Source organism: Callorhinus ursinus, unplaced genomic scaffold, assembly GCF_003265705.2.
Source record: "Callorhinus ursinus isolate GAN/ISIS: 27379988/994484 unplaced genomic scaffold, GSC_fseal_2.0 scaffold20, whole genome shotgun sequence".
Taxonomy (NCBI): domain Eukaryota; kingdom Metazoa; phylum Chordata; class Mammalia; order Carnivora; family Otariidae; genus Callorhinus; species Callorhinus ursinus.
The window spans coordinates 27,638,789-27,663,514 of NW_027397082.1; positions in this window are offsets into that span (position 1 = coordinate 27,638,789).

Below are 24,726 nucleotides of genomic sequence, written 5' to 3' on the forward strand. Positions count from 1 at the left end.
TAAGTAATTAAATTTATATTCTAAATTAAACCAAAAGAAAGAATGTGGAAATTCTAAACTTCAAGTTAACAACTCATTAGCAGAAGACATCTTAGGTCCTGGAAGGTAATGAAGTTAAGAGCAGTGAGGAAGGTCCCTGGCTGGCAGCACCTGGGTGGCTCAGTCAGTTAAGTGGCTTCCTTCAGCTCAGCTCATGATCTCAGGGCCCTGGGATGGAGCCCCAAGTCAAGCTCCTAGCTCAGTGGGGGTCTGCTTCTCCCTCTCCCTCTCCCTCTGTCCCTTTCCCTGTTCATGCTCTTTATCTCTCAAATAAGTAAATCTTAAAGAGTCCCTGGTTGGCTCAGTTGGTAGAACATGTGACTCTTGATCTTGGGTTTGGGGGGTCATGAGTTCAAGTCCCACCTCAGAGGGAGACTTAAAAAAAAAAAAAAACAAAAACCTACAGTAGTATTCACACATAAAAATACATGTGTGAATATACATATATAGGTAGCTTATATTTTAACCTATATTTAAAACCTATATATTTAACTTTTCTCCTGAATTATGCTTTTTTTCTTTGGGACATTTTTCTATCCTTGGTGTGTCTGTCTATGCCACTGAGAGTTCAGAGTTGCACTGAAGAAAGCCACTGGACGCTAACAGATTGATTTATCTCGACAGTGACAAGGATGCAAAATGGGAAGGACATGCCCATAAGCACACACCACAGCTGGGTTACAATATTCCTGCTGCTTGGATTCACAGGGACACCAGACAGTTGCTCAGTGTTCATGTCACATGTGACCGTTGTCAGGGCTGACTTTACAAGACATCAGAGTGGCTTACGTTTAATTGTGTAAAATCCCGGGGAAAAGAAAATTAAGAAATTCCCATTCCTGCAGGAATCCTTTTTTTGTGGTCTCAAGATTTGCTAGTATCTAAGCAGTGTGGTCATCCATCTCTTTCTAGGCAGATCCAGATTTCTCTAGCAGTTCATAATCCAGGACTATGGTCAATAAATGAAAGCTAGTAGGCTGGGGGGCAGGTAGTAATGGGAGACCTTACCTGTGTTTATGGAGTTTTTGCGAAGGGGAGAAATGAAAGAATTGCCAAGATGGTAGTTTCTGATGTTAATACTTAGATGGATCAGGTTTGACATGGAAGCTTGCATGTTCACCATTTTTGCTGGCTCATCAGGGCTGACCCACTCATCCCCTAAGGCTGGAAATCCTAGCTTCCAATGGATCATAGCTATACCCTTTGCTGAAATTGCCCTCAGCTTCAGTGAACTCCATTCATGGTTACACCCCTGAGAGGAGATGGCTTGTGGTCTCTTAAGTGATTGAGACAGGACACCAAGTCCCAGCTCTAAGGCTCAATTTGGGATAACTCTGAAAGGCCATTCTAGGTGCAGAGCTCCCTATAGGAGTGAGTAAGGTTCAGTTGCAACAGCATTGTAGGTCAGCTTCACCTTCTGCTCCCTTTACTTCAGCTGTGTTTCTTGAGGGTGTTCCCCAGAAGACCTCTGCACAAAATAGAAAACCATGTTCTCACTCCTGAGAGGCCAAGGGTAGAAGAGAAGTCTAATTAATATATAGTAAGCTATTCATAAACCTAAATTTTAAAGAATTACCTTTTAATGTGTGTGTGTGTGTGTGTGTGTGTGTGTGTGTGTGTGTGTGTGAGAGAGAGAGAGAGAGAGAGAGAGAGAGAGAGAGAGAGAAAGAGAGAGAATGTCCTCTTCAAAAAAACCAGATTCGTGGTGATGATGTATGACCTCAGCTCTGGAATTCCTTTCCAAATAGTAAGGTCGATAGGAAGACCAGGAATACTGTGAATTCATATGTATCCACTTATTTGTCCCAGTTGTGACCATGCTTGAGGGCGGCATGACAGGCAACTGTGTCCAAGATGATCTTGGCACACAGTCTTGGGGCTTCTCTTTGAATGACCAGCCAATACTCTTCTCTTATGATTTTACTCTTCTATTATGTCCCTTCCCCAAAGCTCATTGTACTATTAGCATGAGTAGAGATGCCATGTAAGTGGAGGTGGGAAGGGCAAACTGGAGGGGTGCTGGGAATCTCGCGCACCTGGTCAAAGTCAACGGAGTTGGTTGGTCAGGTAACTCTTATGGCCGGATTCAGAACAGACCCTTTTGCCTTATCCTTTGTGTTTTCCTGTATCATTGGGACTCTGGCATGCTGTACTAAAGCATGCTCTTCGTATATTCTAGTTCACTTGATATTACATGCAACATATTTTCAAGCACACAAAATTGTAGAATTCAACACAAACTTTTTGCTGACAACAATTCTTCCCAAGCAGTTAACATTTCTTCTTGAGCCAACAAGTGGTCAAATTTGCTCCTTTCTGTGAGGCTACCATCTTGTGGTCCCAACCAATCTCTTATAAACTCCCCATGTCTCCCAGCCCAGGTCACCGTTGCTTGGTCTGCATAATCTCTATCTTCTGTTTTTTTTTTTTTTTTTTAATCTGTTATTCCCTGTCTCTGAGAGCTTTCCCTTTGATTCACAAGAGCCTCCTCTTGATTTAGCAAAGCCCATCTCCTGCAATTCAAAAGTTTTGGCTTTGAGAACCATTGCTTCTATTAATATCTTTTAAAAATATTTTAGATGTAAAAAATCTCAATATTTACTGTTTTATTGTTATAAGCGGTTTAAATCTTCTAGAGGCAATGTGGATGTTTCTGACCAACTAGGAGAAGGATCCTGTTCAAGGAAGTACAGAAAACAATCGTTTTAGGAGCCCATGGGCAGCATACATGAATGAAGCATTCACAAGGCTATGTTGCAGCCTCTCTTCTGATTGTTGTGTCTTCTGTTTGGAGAGACTATTTCCTGGTGTTCAGTCACTGACCCTCTTACAGTTCAACTATCAAAGTCTTCACCAGTACTCTTCTCTGTTAAGCTGAGACTACATCCCAAAGTCCCACTCTTCTCATTTCTATCATTTGATCAGTGTTAAGTTTAATCAGATGAAATTTTCTCCACCTTGGTCTTTTAGGTGCAGGTTTTTTTTGTTTTTTTTTTTTTAAGATTGATTTATTTTAGAGCGAGCGAGTGAGTGAGAGGGAAGGGGCAGAGGGAGAGAATATCCGAGCAGACTCCTGCTGATCTTGGAGCCTGGCAAGGGGCTCAATACCACCACCCATGAGATTAGGACTGAGTTGAGACCAAGAGTCAGATCTTTAACTGACTAGGCCACCCAAGCACCCCTTGGGTACAGACTTTAAAAAGGGTTTGGGAAGCATGAATACAAATATATAGGCTCTCTGATATTTCTGTCCCATGTTTCCTAGCAATGATTCCTGGAACCCATGAGTTTGGTGGAATATATTCACAATCCCTGTCTTTCTTATTTCAGTACATAGAGGGTTTTTAAAAATCTATAACAAAGCTGCAGATGAAGCTCGGTAAGTAGCTATAGGAAGCCATGTTCTAACTAAGCTGCTTTCTATTCCTAATTTAACCCTAATTAGAACTCATAATTTAACTGAGCTGCTTTAATGCTCCCTGAGTTATATGAAAGACTCACTATGGTGGTTTAACATCCATGGGTGTTGAAATAATACCAAAGCTGTCTCACCTGGATGTGCAGAGATTTTAAATAGAGAATAATCTATATTTGGTGGTAATTACAAGACCTGTTTCATAAAATGGGCTTTCCATAGGCTATCAATTCTTTCTCCTCTTTAATCCATATTTGCTCTGTTATCACTCATAAAACTTAGTCCTGGTCCTCTCACAACTTTGCATCAGCCCATGGCTTAAAACATGTGTTGGTGACAAAATACAGTCCAAAGGTACTACCTAGTATGTGTTACCCTGCCTAAACTTCCCAAGCCATTCCTTTTACACATGCCCTCACTTTTGAATCTCTTCCACCAAGCTTACTCTTGGGCCACACTTAAACACTCACCATGCCAGGATCCTAGGGATACGGTCACTTCTCCATGTTTTCACACTTGCATTTTCTAGTTAACGGTCCTTCCTCCCTCTTCACAAGAAAAAATTAGTTCTTGTATTCTGCTCGGATGAAAAATAAAATAGACCATTACACATTTAGTCATGATTGAAGAGGAGAAAATTGTGTGACATTGGAGATGATTAGAGTTTTGATGTGGGTTAGTACTCCATAATTCAGGTTCCTATACAGTTTTCCATAGCCCAAAGTGGCTGGCACGACTATTTGAACAACTTGAGCAATGTGATTTCACTCCAAGTCCATTATGATTGGCTTTCTTTATAGATTGGTGATAGTGAATGTCAATGCCCTCCAGCCAAATGCCACCCGAACATGCCGGTAGTTGAAGTTGGGTTTACTAAACATTGCAGTGAGCCTGAACACCCATAAGGAACTGTGGGATTTCTCCATAAGAGGGTGTTTGGGCTTTGGTGGGGGTGATTTTAGGACGGTCAGAGGATGTGAAGGTTTGCTCTGTATGTGTTGGGTGCTGTCAAAAAGCAGAGCAATTCTATGATGGGGTATCTCAATTTATCTACAGGAAGGGCAGAAGAGGGATAACACTATAATTGGTCCAGAAGAGCGGTCACTCATATTAGCCAGGAGATGGGTATGTTTGGTCTTTTCTGGGTCAAATGGTGGTTTTGTATGTCCCTGCCTAGACAAAGTTAGGAAGTGGCCTTGTTTTGTCTTCTCTGTTATCATGGGCTCAGAGTAAGCATATCCGATATTGTTGTCCTATGAGATTGTTCCATGTCTAACAGGAGAATAACATGGTCTTTCAGGAGTGCCAGGCCAGCTTCAAACCATACTGACGCATACTTGCAAACTTCAGACCAGTTCCCAGATGTTAAGATTTGCTTCCCCTGTCCCCATGTGACGAAAAAGTGAGAAATCACATGAAAAGTACTTCTGAATTTGTGGTCTTGTTGAATCCTCTGTATGGGAATCACATAAACACATGATCATCTTTCTGGAATCTTCTGGGTGAGACTTTAACTTGGAGATGATTAGAAGCAGCAGGTAGGGACTGGCATTCGATGAACGTTTGCCCTCCAAAGAGTGAGAGCTCCATTTGCTGCAAGTATTGCTAGAGAATGGCAGCCTGGAGGGGTCTATGGTAAGAGGCCAGGGAAGCTGTCATTTCCTCCATTTTGTCCATTGACTCCCGGTCGCCTCCCATATGTGTTTCTTGCGAACCCTGGGTCTCTGTGGATGACAGTAGGCTTCCAAGTAGGCCTGCTTCTGTGCTGGAGCGTCTTTCTCAGTGCTAACCTTTCTCCTTTGTGTTATGTCTTGCTTATGTCTTTGAAAATCTCAAATTTATTATACAATACTTAAGACACACAGAAGTCTAAAATAAAAGGCAACCAACACTAGCATATCTACTACTTAAAAATTATTAACAACCTGGAATTCCCCTTTGATAGCCCTCTCTAATCACCCTGTGTCCTACCCAGAGGTAACCATTATCTTGAATTCGGTGTTTCTTTCTCATACATTTATTTATACTTGATGCATATTTACATACCAGAAAGAAATGCATTGTGTCACTTTGAATGGTTTTGTATTTCATTTGTATTTCAGAGCTTCATACATATTCAACATATTTGTAAGATTCATCCATGTTGAAGCCCATAGCTCTAGTTTACCTGTTCTGTTATGTATCAATTCCTTTACGAATATACTTATTACTAAATTTTCTGTGTTGGACATGATGTTAGGGTTTTTTTTTTTTCCTGAAAGCAGTATTACTATGAATATTTCCATACACACATCCTGCTGTACAGCTGGGTGAAATTCTGTAGGATTTATATGTAGGAGTAGAATTTCTCTGTGTCTGCAACTTTCTCTAAACTAATCACATCAATTCACCCACCCACCAACAGCGTAGGAAAGTTCCCTGTCTCTGTATTCTGACAATGGTGTTGGACTTTGAAGTTTGTTATGATGAAATAAAACCGTATCATTTTTATTTTCATGAAGATCTTCCTATTCACTGGCTAAATTAGGCAACTTTTTACATGGTATTTGCCATTCAAGTTGTATCAGTGACCTGAATTTGCTGCTTCTATCATTTGCTTGTTTGCCTTTTTTTAAATTTTATGTTAGTCATCATACAATACATCCTTAGTTTTTGATGTGATCCACGATTCATTGTTTTCGTATAACACCCAGTGCTCCATGCAGTACGTGCCCTCCTTAATACCCATCACCGGGCTAACCCATCCCCCAGCCCCCCTCCCCTCTAAAACCCTCAGTTTGTTTCTCAGAGTCCATAGTCTCATGGTTCGTCTCTCCCTCTGATTCCCCCCCTTCATTTTTCCCTTCCTTCTCTTAATGTCCTCCATGCTATTACCTTTGTTCCACAAATAAGTGAAACCATCTGGATAATTGACTTTCTCTGGTTGACTTATTTCATTTAGCATAATCTCCAGTCCCATCCATGTTGATGTAAAACTTGGGTATTCATCCTTTCTGATGGCTGAGTAATATTCCATTGCATATATGGACCACATCTTCTTTATTCATCTGTTGAAGGACATCTGGGCTCTTTCCACAGTTTGGCTCTTGCGGACATTGCTGCTATGAACATTGGTGTGCATATGGCCCTTTTCATTACATCTGTGTCTTTGGGGTAAATACCCAGTAGTGCAAGTGCTGAGTCATAAGGTAGCTCTATTTTTAATTTTTTGAGGTACTTCCACACTTTTCCAAAGTGGCTGCACCAACTTGCATTCCCACCAACAGTGTAAGAGGGTTCCCCTTTCTCCACAACCTCTCCAATATTTGTTGTTTCTTTCCCTGTCCATTTTTGCCATTCTAACTGGTGTAAGGTGGTATCTCAATGTGGTTTTGATTTGAATTTCCCTGATGGCCAATGATGATGAACATTTTTTCATGTGTCTGTTAACCATTTGTATGTCATCTTCAGAGAAGTGTCCATGTCTTCTGCCCATTTTTTGACTTTTTTCGGTGTTGTTTGAGAAGTTCTTTATAGATCTTTGATACCAGCCCTTTATCTGTAGTGTCATTTGCAAATATCTCCTCCCATTCCGTGGGTAGCCTCTTTGTTTTGTTGACTGTTTGCTGTGCAGAAGTTTTTATCTTGATGAAGTCCCAAAAGTTCATTTTTGCTTTTGTTTCACTAGCTTGTTTGCCTTTTTATTGGAGAAGATTTTTTGCATTCATTGCATAGGTTTCACCTGTTGTATGGTTGCAAGTACCATCTTGTAATCTGTGGGTTATCTTTCCATTCTTACTTTTGAATGGAAGTCTTTCAATATTAACATGGCCAGATTGTTCCAGTGTTAAGCACTGTGTAAAGAACAGGCCATAATTTAGTGGTTTAAAACAGTAACAGTTACGTTGTAGTCCATGGTTTCTTTGGGTCAGAATTTGGGGAAGGGCTCAGTGGAGTGCATCTGACTCAGCGTCTCTCATGTGGTTGCAGTGGGATGGTGACTGGAACTGGAACAGTGGGAAGCTGACAGGGCAGTTCTCTTCATGTGCTGTCGGAACTTCCCTATACGCTGTCTCTGTAGGGTCTTACTTGATTTTCTTCATAGCCTGACAGCAGCATGGGGTGGCTGAGCTGCTTACTTGGCAGTTCAAGACGTGTGTGTGTGTGTTTCAGCAAGCAAGGTGGAAGCTGTATTGCTTGTAATGACTTAGCCTTGGAATTTTATAGGGTTAATTCTATTGTATTCTTCAGTCCAGTCACAAAAGCCCACCTCTTCATGTGACTTTGACACTCATCCCATTAGAAGCAGAGCACATGGAATGGGGAGTACTGTTGTGGACATTTTTGGAAAATATGATCTGCCACCTAGACTTATCAATATTTCCCAATTGTTTTTTAGAATCTTGATTTAAAAATGCTTCAACTCAAGGCTATAAAGACTTTGTCCTCTTAAGTTCTAGAGCCTGCTTTATACAATATTTCTTCAGTACATCTGGAATTTTTGTGCATTTTATGAGGAAATAAATGAATTCTAATTATTCCAGCACACACTATTTTTCTTTTTACCAGTGATCTGAAATGCTAGATTTGTTACAAATTTTCATGTGTGTGTGATTCTATTTCAGAACTTCCTATTCTGTCATGCTGAATTTTTTAACTTGGTACAACTTTTAAAGTCTCCTCACGTGGGGCACCTGGGTGGCTCAGTTGTTAAGCATCTGCCTTTAGCTCAGGTCATGATCCCAGGGATCAGGGATCGAGCCCCGCATCGGGCTCCCTGCTTCTCCCTCTCCCACTCCCCCTGCTTGTGTTTCCTCTCTCACTGTGTCTCTCTCTGTCAAATAAATAAAATCTTAAAAAAAAGTCTCCTCACGTTGTTCTTAAAAACTATTCTGTTCTTTGCCTTTTGTCCATATATAAACTTAGAGTCTAAGAACCAAAAAAACCCTGTTGGAATTCTTTTTCATAATTGAACTGAAGTTATAATAGTTTGGGCAGAGTTGTCATCTTAGTAATATTTCATCCTGTCATATATAGTATGGTAATGGTCTTCATATATAATACACAAAATTATATATTCCTTTAAGTTCAGACATACCAAGTTATTTTTTTTTTACACGACTTTCCATTCTAGTAAACAGAAATGCAAATTGTTCTTTTAAGTTGATCTTGTGTTAAAGATACTTGCTGAACTCAATTTCCAATGTTTAAAATGTCTCTCTTGGGGGTTCTGGTGAAAAAGATTTTCTTTTCAATGCTTTTTTTTTCTTGTCCTATCTCACTGATGAAGATCTCCCATATAAATATTGGAAAGAAGAGGTAATGTTGGGCATCCTTGTTCCTAACTTTAAAGCACTAGCTCTAAAGTGTGCCCTATTAAGGTAGATGCTGTAGATTTTCAGGGCATACTTCTTATTTGGTAAAATGTTGCCTTCTATGCATAGTTCACTAAGAGCTGTTGATCATGGATGGTACTTGTATAGAATTCTTTTCCAGCAGTTGTCTTGCTGATACGATTTTTCTGTGACAATATTACTGTACTTCTTATATTTATTTTTTTAATTTTTTCCCTTTAAATTTTTTTATTGTTAATCACCATACCTTACATCATTAGTTTTTGATGTAGTGTTCCATGGTTCATTGTTTGTGCATAACACCCAGTGCTCCATGCAGAACGTGCCCTCTTTAATACCCATCACCAGGCTTAACCCATCCCCCCACCCCCCTCCCCTCTAGAACCCTCAGTTTGTTTTTCAGAGTCCATCGTCTCTCATGGTTCGTCTCCCCCTCCGATTTACTTCCCTTCATTCTTCCCCTCCTATCTTTTTTTTTTTCTTAACATATATTGCATTATTTGTTTCAGAGGTACAGATCTGTGATTCAACAGTCTTGCACAATTCACAGTGCTCACCATAGCACATACCCTCCCCAATGTCTATCACCCAGCCACCCCATCCCTCCCACCCCCCCACCACTCCAGTAACCCTCAGTTTGTTTCCTGAGATTAAGAATTCCTCCTATCAGTGAGGTCATATAATACATGTCTTTCTCTGACTGACTTATTTCACTAAGCGTAACACCCTCCAGTTCCATCCATGTCGTTGCAAACGGCAAGATCTCATTCCTTTTGATGGCTGCATAATATTCCATTGTGTATATATACCATCTCTTCTTTATCCATTCATCTGTCGATGGACATCTTGGCTCTTTCCACAGTTTGGTTATTGTGGACATTGCTGCTGTAAACATTGGGGTGCCATACTTCCTATATTTAAACCAACCCTGAATATCTGCTGTAAATACAAATTTAACATATTTATTGCTAAATTTAGTAAACTAGTATTTCATATAGGTGGTTTGCATCCATGTTCAGAAGATTGACTGGCCTACAATTTCCCCTGTGCTGTCCTGACTTGATTTTAAGATGGTACTGTGATCATAAAATTGTGAGAAGAGTGACATCAGTGGAAATGACAGAGTAAGGGACCCTGAGAGTATATCTTCCCATAAAAGCCGTGGAAAAAACTGGCAAAAAGGGGCATAATCTACTTTTATGGAATTCTGGAAACCAAAAGCTTTCAACAATGAGGGGAATACTTAATGAAGAAAACCTGGTGAATCTTGGTAAGGAGAGTGTCTTAGGTATTTAGATTCTCTTGGTCCCATCCTTCACTCCCTAGATCAGGAGTAGCATTGAAGATAACTCATATTCTGGGGTGCCTGGGTGGCTCAGTTGGGCGACTGCCTTTGGCTCAGGTCATGATCCTGGAGTCCCTGGATCGAGTCCTGCGTCGGGCTCCCTGCTTGGCAGGGAGTCTGCTTCTCCCTCTGGCCCTCCCCCCTCTCATGTGCTCTCCCTCTCATATTCTCTCTCTCTCAAATAAATCTTTTTTAAAAAACTCATTCTGTACTAAAGGGAGCAGAACAGACCTTATTCACAGATAACTGTTTTTTTTTGTGTTTTTCAAGAAATGTACCCATTTGATGTAAGTTGCCTAATCTATTGGCTCAAGTGTGATACTCCCTTTTTACTCTATTGTCTATAGTAATGTCACCTCATTTAATGCTAATACATATTTTTAAAAAAGATTTTACTTTTTCTAAAGCAATCTCTACATACAACGTGGGGCTCAAACTTAAAACTGCAGTCAAGAGCTGCATGCTCTATGGACAGAGCCATCCAGGTGCCCCTCAATGTTTTAAATTCTGTTTTTTGGGGCACCTGGGTGGCTCAGTCAGTTAAGTGTCTCACTTCAGTTAAGGTCATGATCCCAGGATCCTGGGATCAAGTCCCACATTGGGTTCTCTGCTCTGTGGGGAGCCTGCTTCTCCCTTTGCCTGCCGCTCCCCCTGCTTCTCTACCTCTCTCTCATAAATAATTAAGAAGTCTTTTTTTCCCCTTCAATCTGCTTAGACGTTTAATAGTTTTACTGATCTCTCAGTGAACTAGCATTTGGTTTCATTGTGTTTTCATTTTTGTTTTGTATTTCACGGATTTCTGATTTTATTTGGGCTCAATTTACTTGTTTATAAAGGTGAATAATATTTGAGATCTATCTTCTCTAACAAGTGTTGAGTGTCCTAAATCTTCCTTCAGCCCTGCGTTAGCAACTTCTCAGATATTGATGTTTTCATTTTCATTCAGTTCAAAATGATTGCTGAATTCCTTTTTTTCCAGCTTTGAGATAAAATTGACATAAAACCTTGTAAGTTCAAGGTGTACAACTTGATACATGTATCTTTTGTGAAATTATTACCACAAAAATGTTCATTAACACCTTCATCACCTCACATAATTACTTTTGTGTGTGTGGTGAGAAACTTAAGATCTACTCTCATCAAGGAAATTCATGGAAAAGACTCTGCTAACCACTGACCATACCACTAAACTGAGTAAGAATAAAAGTCTGATGGAAAAACTAATAAGGAAGATAATTTTTAAGATTTTTAGTTTGAAACAGGATTGGTTCTTCTGTTTTTTTTTTCCAGATTTAAGAGAACTTTTTTCCTTCAAACTATCCACAATTTGCCAGCCTCTACCTTTGTAAACAAAGATGAAAACACTTTTTTCTCCCTACCTTGTCTCACCAGAACTCAAAATTAGTATTTTCATGACAACATAATTGTTTCCCAATTATTATAGGGAAGTTCAGTAAGAATCTGTTCTCCTTCTAGCAGGAAAGAATGGCAATAGCAAGTGGCCTGAAGTCAGCAGTTTTGCTTGTGATGATCACTCATGAGTCCCAGCTGTTAACCCTTTGCACTCAGTTGGGCTGTTCTAAAAGCTATTGCTGGACAGTGGGAAGCTGAGGGGCACATGATCATGAATTATAGCCTTGTGGGGTCAGGAAATGTGGAAAGACATTTGGGCTTGTCTGCAGGAGCTTGAGGCAATCCTCAGTCTTACTCCATCCCTGCTCATAGGGGAGTTAAAATCCTGTGGCAATTAGGAAGCTGATGCCCTAGCCCAGGTATGAACCTTAGCAACTGACCCCTTAGTACGTACAACAGATTGGGGTCATAAGATTCAACCACTGTAGTGCCCAGAAGACGATGGCATATTGCCAAGCCTGCCAGAATGCTCTTGAAGCACTGACTTGCTTAATATAGTAACAGCATGTCCTGTGTATTCTAGACAATGCCCAAAGTAATGACCAAAGAAGTCAGGGGCCACCTACTGGAGCTGCCAACATGTTATAGACAGACAAGTTGATGATATTGGCTCTGTCCCTTTGAGTGAAAGCTCTAAATATGCCTTGGGTTTTGTGGACGCTGCATCTGGCCTGACCCAAGTCTTTCCCTGTCACTGCAAACCAGGTTGCCACCAGAAGGGGATTAGAGAGGCTGAGTACCATGGACAGATACCCTCCTCAAACACTGATTTCAAAAGTCATGATATGCAAGATTGGGCAGAAGATCATGATGAGTGGAGGTTTCATTGCCCCTATAAGGCAGCAAGAGGATTCCTAGCAACAGGGTTCATAGAAAAAAATGAATATTAAAACAGCAAATTAGTAACAAGTAAAACGACCTTGGGCAGGTGGACTAAAGTACTGTCCCAGGCTTTAATACATTTGAATGATCAGTGAGAACTGTTGCCACATATGCCAGACTGGTACCCCTGTTGAGACACCCAGTACAATAATGGAAAACATCCATTGCCCTGATTCTCACTATGTATTGTGCTATGCTGCTGAAAACACCAAGCCCCATTATGCTTGGGAAAGAGACAATTGCAGTGGGACGTTTGCCTGGGATGGGTGAGTTACTCCTCACTCCTGGGATCCTGTTGTCCTGCTGCACGCTGAACCTGTTGAAACACAGTGCACCAGAAATAAAACACGCACCATTGAAAGAGGGAATGAAGGTAGAGGTCCTGGCCGAGCACATGGGTTAATACAGGACTAAACTCAAGTAAACTTCTAAGATTGTGGCAGGAGGGTATGGAGACCTACATGTATTTTGGCTGCCCCAGACAAGACCCTTCTATAAGTTCCCTTGCTTATTAAAACTGCCACCTACCAATCTGGAGTGGTTTACCTCTTTCTTTGTTCTTTTTGTTTTCTGTGCCAGTTGGCAAACCAATAACTTATCTTTTTGATAATCACCATCCAACCAGGTATTCAGTGGTAGCTCATTGTGCTATTGATTTGCATTTCCCTCATTAGTGGTGGTGAGGATCTTTTCATGTACTTGTTAGCTAGTTATTTTCTTTGTAAAAATGTCTACTCAGGCCCTATACCCATTTATTCAGATTTTTTTTTTTTGAGTTGTAAGGATTCCTTATATAGTTTGGATATTAACCCCTTATTGGAGATAGATAGCTTGCAAATATTTTTACCTGTTCTCCCAATTAGAAGGCTGTCTTTTAATTTTGATTTCCTTTGCTTTGCGGAAGTTTTTTAGTTGGCTTTAGTCCCCTTTATTTTTGCTTTTTGTGTTTTTTGTCCTATCAAAAACAAACAAACAAAAAAACACTGCCAGGGCCAATGTCACGGAGCTTTTTCCTATGCTTTCTTAAAAGAGCCTTACAGCTTCAGGTCCTATATTTAAATCTTTAATCCATCTTGAGTTAAATTTTGTGTGTGATGTAAGATAGGGGTCCAATTTTGCATGTAACCATCCGATTTTCCCAATACCTTTTATTGAAGTGACTATCCTTTCCCCCATTGGGTCCTCTTGGCTCCCTTCTTAAATATTGACCATACATGTGTGGGTTTATTTCTAGACTCTTGATTTGCTCTGTTGGGCTATGTGCCCCCTTTTATGCCAGTACTATGCTTTTAGCATTAGGATTTTCTTTGTCTTACCATTTTTTGACTTAATGTCTATTTTGTCTAAATTTTATTTTGTCTTGCTTTTATTTTACTTTTGCATAGAGTATCTTTTTCAAACCATTTCCATTTCACTTTGAGCCATTGTGTCCTTAAAGCTTCTGTAGGCCATATGTAGTAGGTTTCCTTGTTTTTTTTCTTTTTAATCCATTTAGCCAATCTATACCCTTAGAATGCAGAACTGAATTCATTTATATTAAAAGTAATTGCTGATAGTTAATGACTTACTAATGCCATTTTACCAGTTTTCTAGCAGTTCCCTGTTGCTTTCTCTCACTCCTGCTGCTGCCTTTTGTGAATTACTGATTTTCCATAGTGGTGTTTTCATTGCCTTTCCTTTACCTTATATGTAGGTTGTGCCTTCCATTGGTGTCTGTGCCTTTTAAGGAAGTTGGCCCCTCTTGCTCTCTTTACATACTGGCTTTGTCAGGGAAAGCCCTTCATTAGTCATTCTGTACAAAGATGCTTGGTGGGCTCTCTGGTGGTTCCATAGGTAGGTTTGCTGCTGGAGTCCTTGCGCAGGAAGGTCTGGTACCTGCATTATTAACAGGTAGGCAGGCCTGGTGTTTGGGCTTATTAGGGCCAGCTTGGGGTTTGCGTCTGCTGGATGGGGCCTGGAACCTGGGTCTGTAGGGACCAACCTGGTTCTAGGGGCCACCTGGGGTGGGCTTGGCATCTGGGTTTGTGGAGACTGGCACAGTCCTGGGGCAGGTTGGGAGTCTGAGTCCATGGGAGCTGGTCTGGAGGCTGACATACTGGGATTGGCCTGGCACTGAGGCAGACAGGAGCCTGTGTCTGTGGAATCCAGTCTAGGGGACAGTCTAAGGGGAGTCAACCTCGTGCTGAGGCAGGCCTAGATTCTGGGTCTGTAGGAGACTGCTTGGAGTCTAGGTCCATGGAGGTTGGCCTTGACACCAGGGCAGGCTGGGGATCCTGGGGCTATAGGAACAGGCCTGGTGTTGGGCAGGTATGGGCCTGGGGCTGTGGGAGCCCATCTGGCACTGGGGTGGTTCAGGAGCCTGGGCACAGGAAAGGAGACCCGGTGGCAGGGCTAGCAGGGAGCTTGGGTGTGCGGGAGTCCACCTGGGGCCTGGCTTCACTGGAGTGGGCCAGGAGTCTGGGACCATGGGAACTGGCTAGTACTGAGGTGGTCTGGGAGCCTTGGGCTTTAGGAGTCACCTGGGGCTGGTGTGTACCTGGTTCTGGGGGAAAGTGGGTACTAACGTAATCTCTTGTCCCCATGGGGAGGGTGTCCCCATGCTCTGGGCTGTCTGGGCTGTCTGGGCTTGGGAGAGGTGTGACCGGGTAACTTGGACTGTCTTTCTTACAGTCCTTAATACATCTTTGATTTCTGTGCTCCATCCAGGCACTATAATCCCTTACCTGGAATCCTTAGCTCTTGGGAAGTTATTTTTGTGTGTAGAGAGTTCAAACTGCTATTTCTGGGAGGGGACAAGTACCGGAAATTCCTGTACCATCATCTTGCTGACGTCACTACTGACTTCCCTTTTTAATTTATTCTTTGACTCATTGGTTATTGAAAACTGTTTTAATTTCCAAGTATTTGGGACTTTTCCAGGTATCTTTCAGTTATCTATTTCAAGTCTTGTTTCATTGTGGTAAAGAATACTATCTAGGACTTGAATCTTTTAAAATTTATTCAAACTTTATTTTTATAGTCTAACTTGGTAAGTGTGGCAGATAAAACTGAAAGAATATTCTGTTTTTAGGTGTTGAGTTCTGTACATGTCAACTGAGTCAAGTTGTCACATCTTCTATGTCCTTTATTTAGACAGTGGTGGTGAAATCTAGGACTTTTTCGTGTATTTATTACTCCTATAGTTTCATGAGTTCTTGTTCTATGTGTTTTGAAATTCAGTTATTAGATGAATAAACATTGAGAATTACCTCCCCATCTTCTGAATTATTTTCATGTATCATAATTACTTTAATTCTATTTAAACCACACAAGAGATGTAGAGACCATTTTCATTTATGTTTACTCGTTGATTCTTCCCATGGGTTTTCATCTTTTCTTGCATTTGTGTCTTCTCTCTGGGATCATTTTCTTTGAACAATTCTGACCTTTGCTTTAAAGCAACTTTGCTTAAGATGAATTATTGCAGTTTTTGGTTTTCTGAAAATCTGTTTTTGAAGGATATTTTTGTTCAATATAGAATTCTTGATTGGTGGTTATTCTTCAGAAATTGAAAGATGTCATTTCATTGTTTTCTGGCTCCCATTGTTGCAATTGCTATTAAGAATTCAGGCCCAAGTCTCATTTTTTTGTTACTTCTGCAAGGGTAGTACAATGCCTTTTTTGTTTTTGTTGGGGTTTTTTTGTGGTTTTGTTTTGAGCCTTTTTAAATCTGGTTGCTTTAAGACCATACTGTCTTTGGTTTTCAGCGTTTCTCCTAGGATGTGCGTAGGTGTGGTGGCTCTTCATACTTATTTTGCTCAGGGTTTTCAGAACTGCTTTTATCTATGGGCTGATGTCTTTTATTAGTTGTAGAAAATTCTCTTTAAATACAGTTTGTTGCATTTTCCTCTGTGTGCGTGCATGTGTATAAATTCTCTTGCATTTTCTCACTGCTTTAATTTCAAATATTTTCTGTTTTTCATTTCACTAATCTGTATACAGTCTGCTATAATCCAATCATTGTGTTATTCATAGGTGGTAATTTTCATTACATTTCTTAAATTTCAATTATCTGTTATAATTCTTCATATTTTCTATTTCTCTATTTTCTTTATTTAAAGCAATCACTTAATCCACTTCTCTACTAACTCCAAGATAGCAGTTTATTTCTATTTTCTTTTCCCATTTGTTATGGTTCTGCTCATTGGCAGGCCTAGAAATTTTTACTGAATATAGGACATTCTATGTAAAAAAAACAATGGCATCTCTAGAGAACTTTTGGGTAAGTTCCACAAAGAGGATTTGCTCTTTCTTCAGTTGGATAGAATTAGGGACATGGTACCTCAATACAATCAAGGTCTGAATCGAGTTGACCCTGGATTGGCGTTTTGGTAGGAATCAGTCTGTTGCTATTTCATCTCCATCCTTCGGGTGTAACCATCCAGTGTTTTCAACTGATGAATTGGTGTTTTTTGGGGGGCTTACTTCTGGTGGACACTCCCCTTCCCTGTCTTGAATTTAATGTCTTCAGAGCCAAATCAGCGGAGCCTGAAGGCTGAATTTTGTCTCTATGGGCCCTCCAACTGCTGAGCGCTCTTCTGGTTTCTCTTGCAAGCTTCCCCAATTTTATGTTTTATGCACCATCAACAACCCCAGTAAAAAGCATCTCTGTTGTCACTCATCTGTCCCTTTTCCAGAATGTTTACTCCTATTTCTCAATCCATTAGCAGCTCCTAATACTGTTAGCGATTTTTAAAAATTTATGGCATTTTTAGTTTTCAGAGTGCCCTGGTCTGCACAAGTTATTTCTATCCTTTGGGCTTCTGATTTGAGTTTATTTTTACATGTTATTTTTCAAATCTCTCTGGTCATTTTACGGACTCTTGATTGGTCTCAATTTTTCCCTTTACTTTTTAAAAAAAATTTATTTATTTGACAGCACAGATAGAGTGGCAGGCAGAGGGAGAAGCAGGCCCCCTGCGGAGCAGAGAGCCCGATGCGGGGCTCGATCCCAGGGCCCTGGGACCATGACCTGAGCTGAAGGCAGACGCCCAACCGACTGAGCCACCGAGGCACCTGTCCTTTACTTTCCATGAACATTTTAACCACACTATTTTTTTCATTTGTTTTTCCAATCATTTCATTATTTGAAGTTCTTGGAGGTAGAACTGTTTTTACTCCAGCTAACTCCTGATGGTGGCTTGTTTTCTCTTGAAATGAGTAAATTTTGATTATGAGCCCATGTTTACCTGATATCAAGCCTCAATCTGTCTGGGTGTCAAGGGGCTTATGCTGAAGGTGCATTCTTCCAGAGAGAATTTGCTTCTGTCACTTCAAGTTCTTGATTCTGTCTTCCCTGGGCCAGTCTAAATTCAACCTCCAGATTTAGGTTAGGGCCATTGAGCTGGTTGAATGATGCCCCCTAAAGATGTCCACATCCTAATCCCTGGAACTTGTGAATGTGCTACTTATTATGGCAAAAGTGATCTGGCAGATGTGATTAAGGACGTTGAGATGGGGAGAGAATCCTGGAGTACCCAGGTTGGCCTGATATAATCACAAGGCTCCTAAGAGTGAGGCAGGTGGCCATAGAGAAAAGAAGTTGCACAGCTGGCTTTTAATGTGGAGGGAGTGGTCATGACTAGCATCTGGAAGCTGGAAGAAGCAAGGAGTGGGTTCTCTCCTGAAGTCCCCAGAAGAAACACATTCCTAGTCTGTTTGGTGTTAGCCTCATTAAACCTATTTTGGACTTCTGACCTCCAGACTCCTTTGAGAATAAACTTGTGTTTTAAGCCAGGAAATTCATGAAAATTTATGACTGCAGTAAACTAATACGGCTAGCTTGGGATTACAAATTAACTGGGAACCTCCCCCCCCCACCCCCTCAGCCCAAGCAGAGGCTGGGGAGGACTAATCTTGCCTCTCCTCCTGCCATAGTCCTGGACACTTGCAGAAGTTTCATTCTAATGCCCCAACTTGTGAGGGTCTAAGATTTTTGTTCCCCCTCTAATTCTGCTGCCACTGTTAAAACCAAACATTTAGTTTCTTCACATCAGCGAATGCCCCAGGCAGCCTATCAATCCTGTGATCACTTCTCTCATATTTTTAGTTGTCTTGCCCAAAATTTCTAGGTGTTGGTATCAGGAGACAGACTCTAAAATTGCTTAGAACTTTATCTATAAAATGAACATTATAATACCCACATAAAAGTATTTATAAACATTTAAATATTTCAATGATAAAGAGGATCCTGGTAACTTAGTTTCTCCAAGCAAGCCAGATTAGTCATTCTTATTTGCTTTCATACCAAATTTATAAATCTATCACTCAATTCTGTGGTTATGACGCATTCTGACAAGAATTGCATTAAAGACCATATTTTGTATGGAGTAATTTCAAAGTAGTCTGGCTTCTTTGGGAACCAAAAACTTAATTGAAATCATGATTTGAGGTATGTCCAATTCAGATCACCTTTAAAAATATCTGAAGCAATTTATTCCTTAATTTGAGACTTTAAAACACAAGCATAAAAGATTGATTTAGAGTGATAGAACCTGCGTGTTGGAATTAAAATTTTGTGGAAATTGATTTGTGGCTTTCACCTTCAGACCAAACTCTTGTATTAAAAGGGTATTAAATCGGAGTCAAGACATGAATGGGGGTAATTGGGCTTTCCAGGATGCTGGAAATCTGAAGGCAGAGATATTAATCAGGGACATTTGGAGAAGGTCTAATTTCTATGTTCAGAGGAGGGCATAACTTGATGATGCTGAATTCAGAACAAGGGGAGCCTGCTTCATTCTCTGAAACTAAAATGTGTAGTAGATATTTCGTGTTTGGGCTTCTTTTCAGATAGGACTGAGTATAAGATGGTAGTGCAATAGCAAGAATTTCTTATTTGAGGAGATCCTAGCTTGTAAGGACAATGTGACCAGGAACGGGATGTTTCATGAGGGCTGAGGCCACCTAGCTTTAGAGATCCTGCATGTACTCCTGTCCTATATTGCCACAGGACATTTGCTGCCTTTACATTATCGGTTAAGCAAATTGAGGATTCCTGTAAGATTAAATTTTCAATCTATGAGAAGAGCTGCAGAGCTTTATCTAGCATTCTATATAGTTCTATTAGCTCTAATGATATAAAGATGTAACCACTATAAAATACAGTTATGTACTTTCATGCTAGGAGATTGACTTCAGGTCTCTCCTGTAAATGGTAAACATTGAGCAGTAATTTACATTAATGTAAATAATAGGTAGAACCCATGAGCCAAGGAATTCTTTTCTGATATGAAGAGTATTTGTTACCTCTGTTGCTATTCAGGGGTAACTCAGGGCTACTATGAGTATCTTGTGCTGTATTGTTTCCATCTCAAATTTCAAACAAAATTTTCTCAAAAGTAGCTTTCATGCAGCTGGAAAGTCCATGAATACTCAAGACTCAGGCATGGCTGGATCAGGGCGCTCAGATAAGGTTGTACAACAGTTCTTCCTCTTCCCTTCTCCCTCCACGTATCTTCTTCCCTCCTTTTCCCTGTTTTCTTCATACCTTTACTCTCCTCAATAAGGACCTCATTTTCATGAGCTCTTGATCCCCGCCCCCCCAACCCTGTGGCAGGAATGATAGTGACCCAAACTCAAGATTTGGATGATACTTTTAGCTCTTGACTCCAGAATAAGGCTGACGCTCTCTCCCCATTTATCTACATGTCAAGCCTTGGATGTGACTTGACGGGGCCACGGTGATCTAATAACTGTGGTCAGGCATGGGAAGAGCTTGTTGGCCAAGTTGGGACTAAACACCATCATTGTGGGAAGAGGTGGGAGGCAAAATCAACCCTACCCAAACTATAGGGAAGATGCTCCCCACAGCCAAATGGAGATATTTTATAAGAAGGTAGAAGAAAAGTCACAGTAGATAAAAAACAATTAACACAAATAGCTGATGCAATTTATGTCCCATACTCTTCTGTGCTGGAAAAGTCTTTATATCTGGGCTCTTAACAAAAAGGCAGAGTTTTAACAACTGGGTCTGTAATTGTTTAAAGTTCAGATTTTAAATACTGTGTCTCCATCAGTACTTATTACTTTCAATAATGTTAGGCTCTGGAAATGTCTGACTGCACTGAGGTTAAGGGCATTTCTCCTCTAATGTACTTTCCAGAAACCTCTGCTCACGATTACTCAGATTGAGTTCTCCCTCTAGTTGTAGAGGTGCACTTTGCTGGGTGCCTTTTGAGTTAAGTAGTCTCGGTGGTTGATTTAAGGCAGAGGAGGAGCTCTCTGCAGCTTGAGGACCAGTGGGCTCTTTGCCAACAATTGACCTGAGGCAAGCTGCAATCTTCCCAACTTGCCTGAGCTGGCTTTTGGCATAATCAGATTCGAATTTTATATCCTTGTCATGTCTCCATTTAGAGACATTTTTAATTAGTACTAGTCACAGTAATTACTGGCAATTCACTGTTTCAATTGATTTCTTTTGCTTATAAAGTGCCTCATTAAGTGCCACTAGAGTTTAGTTGCCCAATTCTGAGAGTTGGCATAACCGAGCCTCTGTGTGTATGAGCAGCTCATCATCAGGGTATTGCTAGTGTCTGACTGGTCCTACTTGTTCCTGGCCCAGAATTCAGTCAGTGATACACATTTGTAAGTTACAAATTTTTTAATAAAATTTCTTAAAAAGGAAATTTAATCCCTCTAACAATTTATGCAATGATTCTTTAATAGTCAACAACTTAGAAACACAGCGACTTCTTTTTTTTTTTAAATTTTTTATTATGTTAATCACCATACATTACATCATTAGTTTTTGATGTAGTGTTCCATGGTTCATTGTTTGTGCATAACACCCAGTGCTCCACGCAGAAAGTGCCCTCTTTAATACCCATCACCAGGCTAACGCATCCCCCCACCTCCTCCCCTCTAGAACCCTCAGTTTGTTTTTCAGAGTCCATCGTCTCTCACGGTTCGTCTCCCCCTCTGACTTACTCTCCTTTACTCTTCCCCTCCTGCTATCTTCTTCTTTTTTTGTTTCTTAACATATATTGCATTATTTGTTTCAGAGGTACAGATCTGTGATTCAACAGTCTTGCACAATTCACAGCGCTCACCATAGCACATACCCTCCCCAATGTCTATCACCCAGCCACCCCCTCCCTCCTACCCCCCACCACTCCAGCAACCCTCAGTTTGTTTCCTGAGATTAAGAATTCCTCATATCAGTGAGGTCATATGGTACATGTCTTTCTCTGATTGACTTATTTCACTCAGCATAACACCCTCCAGTTCCATTCACGTCGTTGCAAATGGCAAGATCTCATTCCTTTTGATGGCTGCATAATATTCCATTGTGTATATATACCACTGCTTCTTTATCCATTCATCTGTCGATGGGCATCTTGGCTCTTTCCACAGTTTGGCTATTGTGGACATTGCTGCTGTAAACATTGGGGTGCATGTACCCCTTCGGATCCCTACATTTGTATCTTTGTGGTAAATACCCAGTAGTGCAATTGCTGTATGGTAGCTCTATTTTCAACTGTTTGAGGAACCTCCATACTGTTTTCCAGAGTGGCTGCACCAGCTTGCATTTCCACCAACAGTGCAGGAGGGTTCCCCTTTCTCCGCATCCCCACCAATATCTGTCGTTTCCTGACTTAATTTTAGCCATTCTGACGGGTGTGAGGTGGTATCTCATGGAGGTTTTGATTTGGATTTCCCTGATGCTGAGCGATGTTGAGCACTTTTTCATGTGTCTGTTGGCCATTTGGATGTCTTCTTTGGAAAAATGTCTGTTCATGTCTTCTACCCATTTCTTGATTGGATTATTTGTTCTTTGGGTGTTGAGTTCGATAAGTTCTTTATAGATTTTGGATACTAGCCCTTTATCTGATATGTGATTTGCAAATATCTTCTCCCATTATGTCTGTTGTCTTTTAGTGTTGTGGACTGTTTCTTTTGCTGTGCAAAAGCTTTTTATCTTGTTGAAATCCCAATAGTTCATTTTTGCCCTTGCTTCCCTTGCCTTTGGCCATGTTTCTAGGAAGCAGTTGCTGTGGCTGAGGTCGAAGAGGTTGCTGCCTGTGTTCTCCTTTAGGATTTTGATGGACTCCTGTCTCACATTTAGGTCTTTCAACCATTTGGAGTCTATTTTTGTGTGTGGTGTAAGGAAATGGTCTAGTTTCATTCTTCATGTGGCTGTCCAATTTTCCCAACACCATTTGTTGAAGAGACTGTCTTTTTGCCATTGGACATTCTTTCCTGCTTTGTCCAAGATAAGTTGACCATAGAGTTGAGGGTCCATTTCTGGGCTCTCTATTCTGTTCCATTGACCTATGTGTCTGTTTTTGTGCCAGTACCATACTGTCTTGATGATGACAGCTTTGTAATTGAGCTGGAAGTCACGTTGATTGATTTGCGGATGTTGAACCAGCCTTGCAGCCCAGGGATAAATCCCACCTGGTCGTGGTGAATAATCCTTTTAATGTACTGTTGGATCCTATTGGCTAGTATTTTGGTGAGAATTTTTGCATCCATGTTCATCAAGGATATTGGTCTGTAATTCTCCTTTTTCATGAAGTCTTTGTCTGGTTTTGGGACCAAGGTAATGGTGGCCTCATAAAATGAGTTTGAAAGTTTTCCTTCCATTTTCATTTTTTGGAACAGTTTCAGGAGAATAGGTATTAATTTTCTTCTTGAAATGTCTGATAGAATTCCCCTGGAAAGCCATCTGGCCCTGGGCTTTTGTTTGTTGGGAGATTTTTGATGACTGCTTCAATTTCCTTAGTGGTTATAGGTCTGTTCAGGTTTTCTATTTCTTCCTGGTTCAATTTTGGTAGTTGATACATCTCTAGGAAAGCACCCATTTCTTCCAGGTGATCTAATTTGCTGGCATAGAGTTGCTCATAATATGTTCTTATAATTGTTTGTATTTCTTTGGTGTTGGTTGTGATCTGTCCTCTTCCATTCATGATTTTGTTGATTTGGGTCATTTCTCTTTTTGATCAGTCTGGCCAGGGGTTTATCAATCTTGTTAATTCTTTCAAAGAACCAGCTCCTAGTTTCGTTGATCTGTTCTACTGTTCTTTTGGTTTCTAGTTCATTGATTTCTGCTCTGATCTTTATTATTTCTCTTCTCCTGCTTGGTTTGGACTTTATTTGCTGTTTTTTCTCTGGCTCTTTTAGGTGTAGGGTTAGGTTGTGGTTTTGAGACCTTTCTTGTTTCTTGAGAAAGGCTTGTATTGCTATATACTTTCCTCTTAGGACTGCCTTTGCTGTATCCCAAAGATTTTGAACAGTTGTGTTTTCATTGGTTTCCATGAATTATTTTAATTCTTCTTTAATTTCCTGGTTGACCCATTCATTCTTTAGTAGGATGCTCTTTAGCCTCCATGTATTTGAGTTCTTTCCGACTTGCCTCTTGTGATTGAGTTCAAGTTTCAAAGCACTGTGGTCTGAAAATATGCAGGGAATGATCCCATTCTTTTGCTACCGGTTGAGACCTGATTTGTGATGTAGGATGTGATCAGTTCTGGAGAATGTTTCATGGGCACTAGAGAAGAATGTGTTTTCTGTTGCTTTGGAATGGAATGTTCTGAATATGTCTGTGAAGTCCATTTGGTCCAGTGTGTCATTTAAAGTCTTTATTTCCTTGTTGATCTTTTGCTTTGATGATCTGTCCATTTCAGTCAGGGGGGGTGTTAAAGTCCCCCACTGTTATTGTAGTGTTGTCAATGTGTTTCTTTGCTTTTGTTATTTCCTTATAAAATTGGCTGCTCCCATGTTAGGGGCATAGATATTTACAATTGTTAGATCTTCTTGTTGGATAGACCCTTGAAGTAGGATATAATGTCCTTCTTCATCTCTTATTACAGTCTTTGTTTTAAAATCTAGTTTGTCTGATATAAGGATTGCCACCCCAGCTTTCTTTTGGTGTCCATTAGCATGGTAAATGGTTTTCCACCCCCTCACTTTCAATGTGGGGGTGTCTTTGGGTCTAAAATGAGTCTCTTGCAGACAGCATATTGATGGGTCTTGTTTTTTAATCCAATCTGATAGCCTATGTCTTTTGGGGCATTTAGCCCATTTACATTCAGAGTAACTTTTGAAAGATATGAATTTAGTGCCATTGTATTGCCTGTAAGGTGACTGTGACTGTATATTGTCTGTGTTCCTTTCTGATCTATGCTGCTTTTAGGCTCTCTGCTTAGAGGACCCCCTTCAATATTTCTTGGAGGGCTAGTTTCATGTTTGCGAATTACTTATTTTTTGTTTGTCCTGGAAGCTTTTGATCTCTCCTTCTATTTTCAATGATAGCCTAG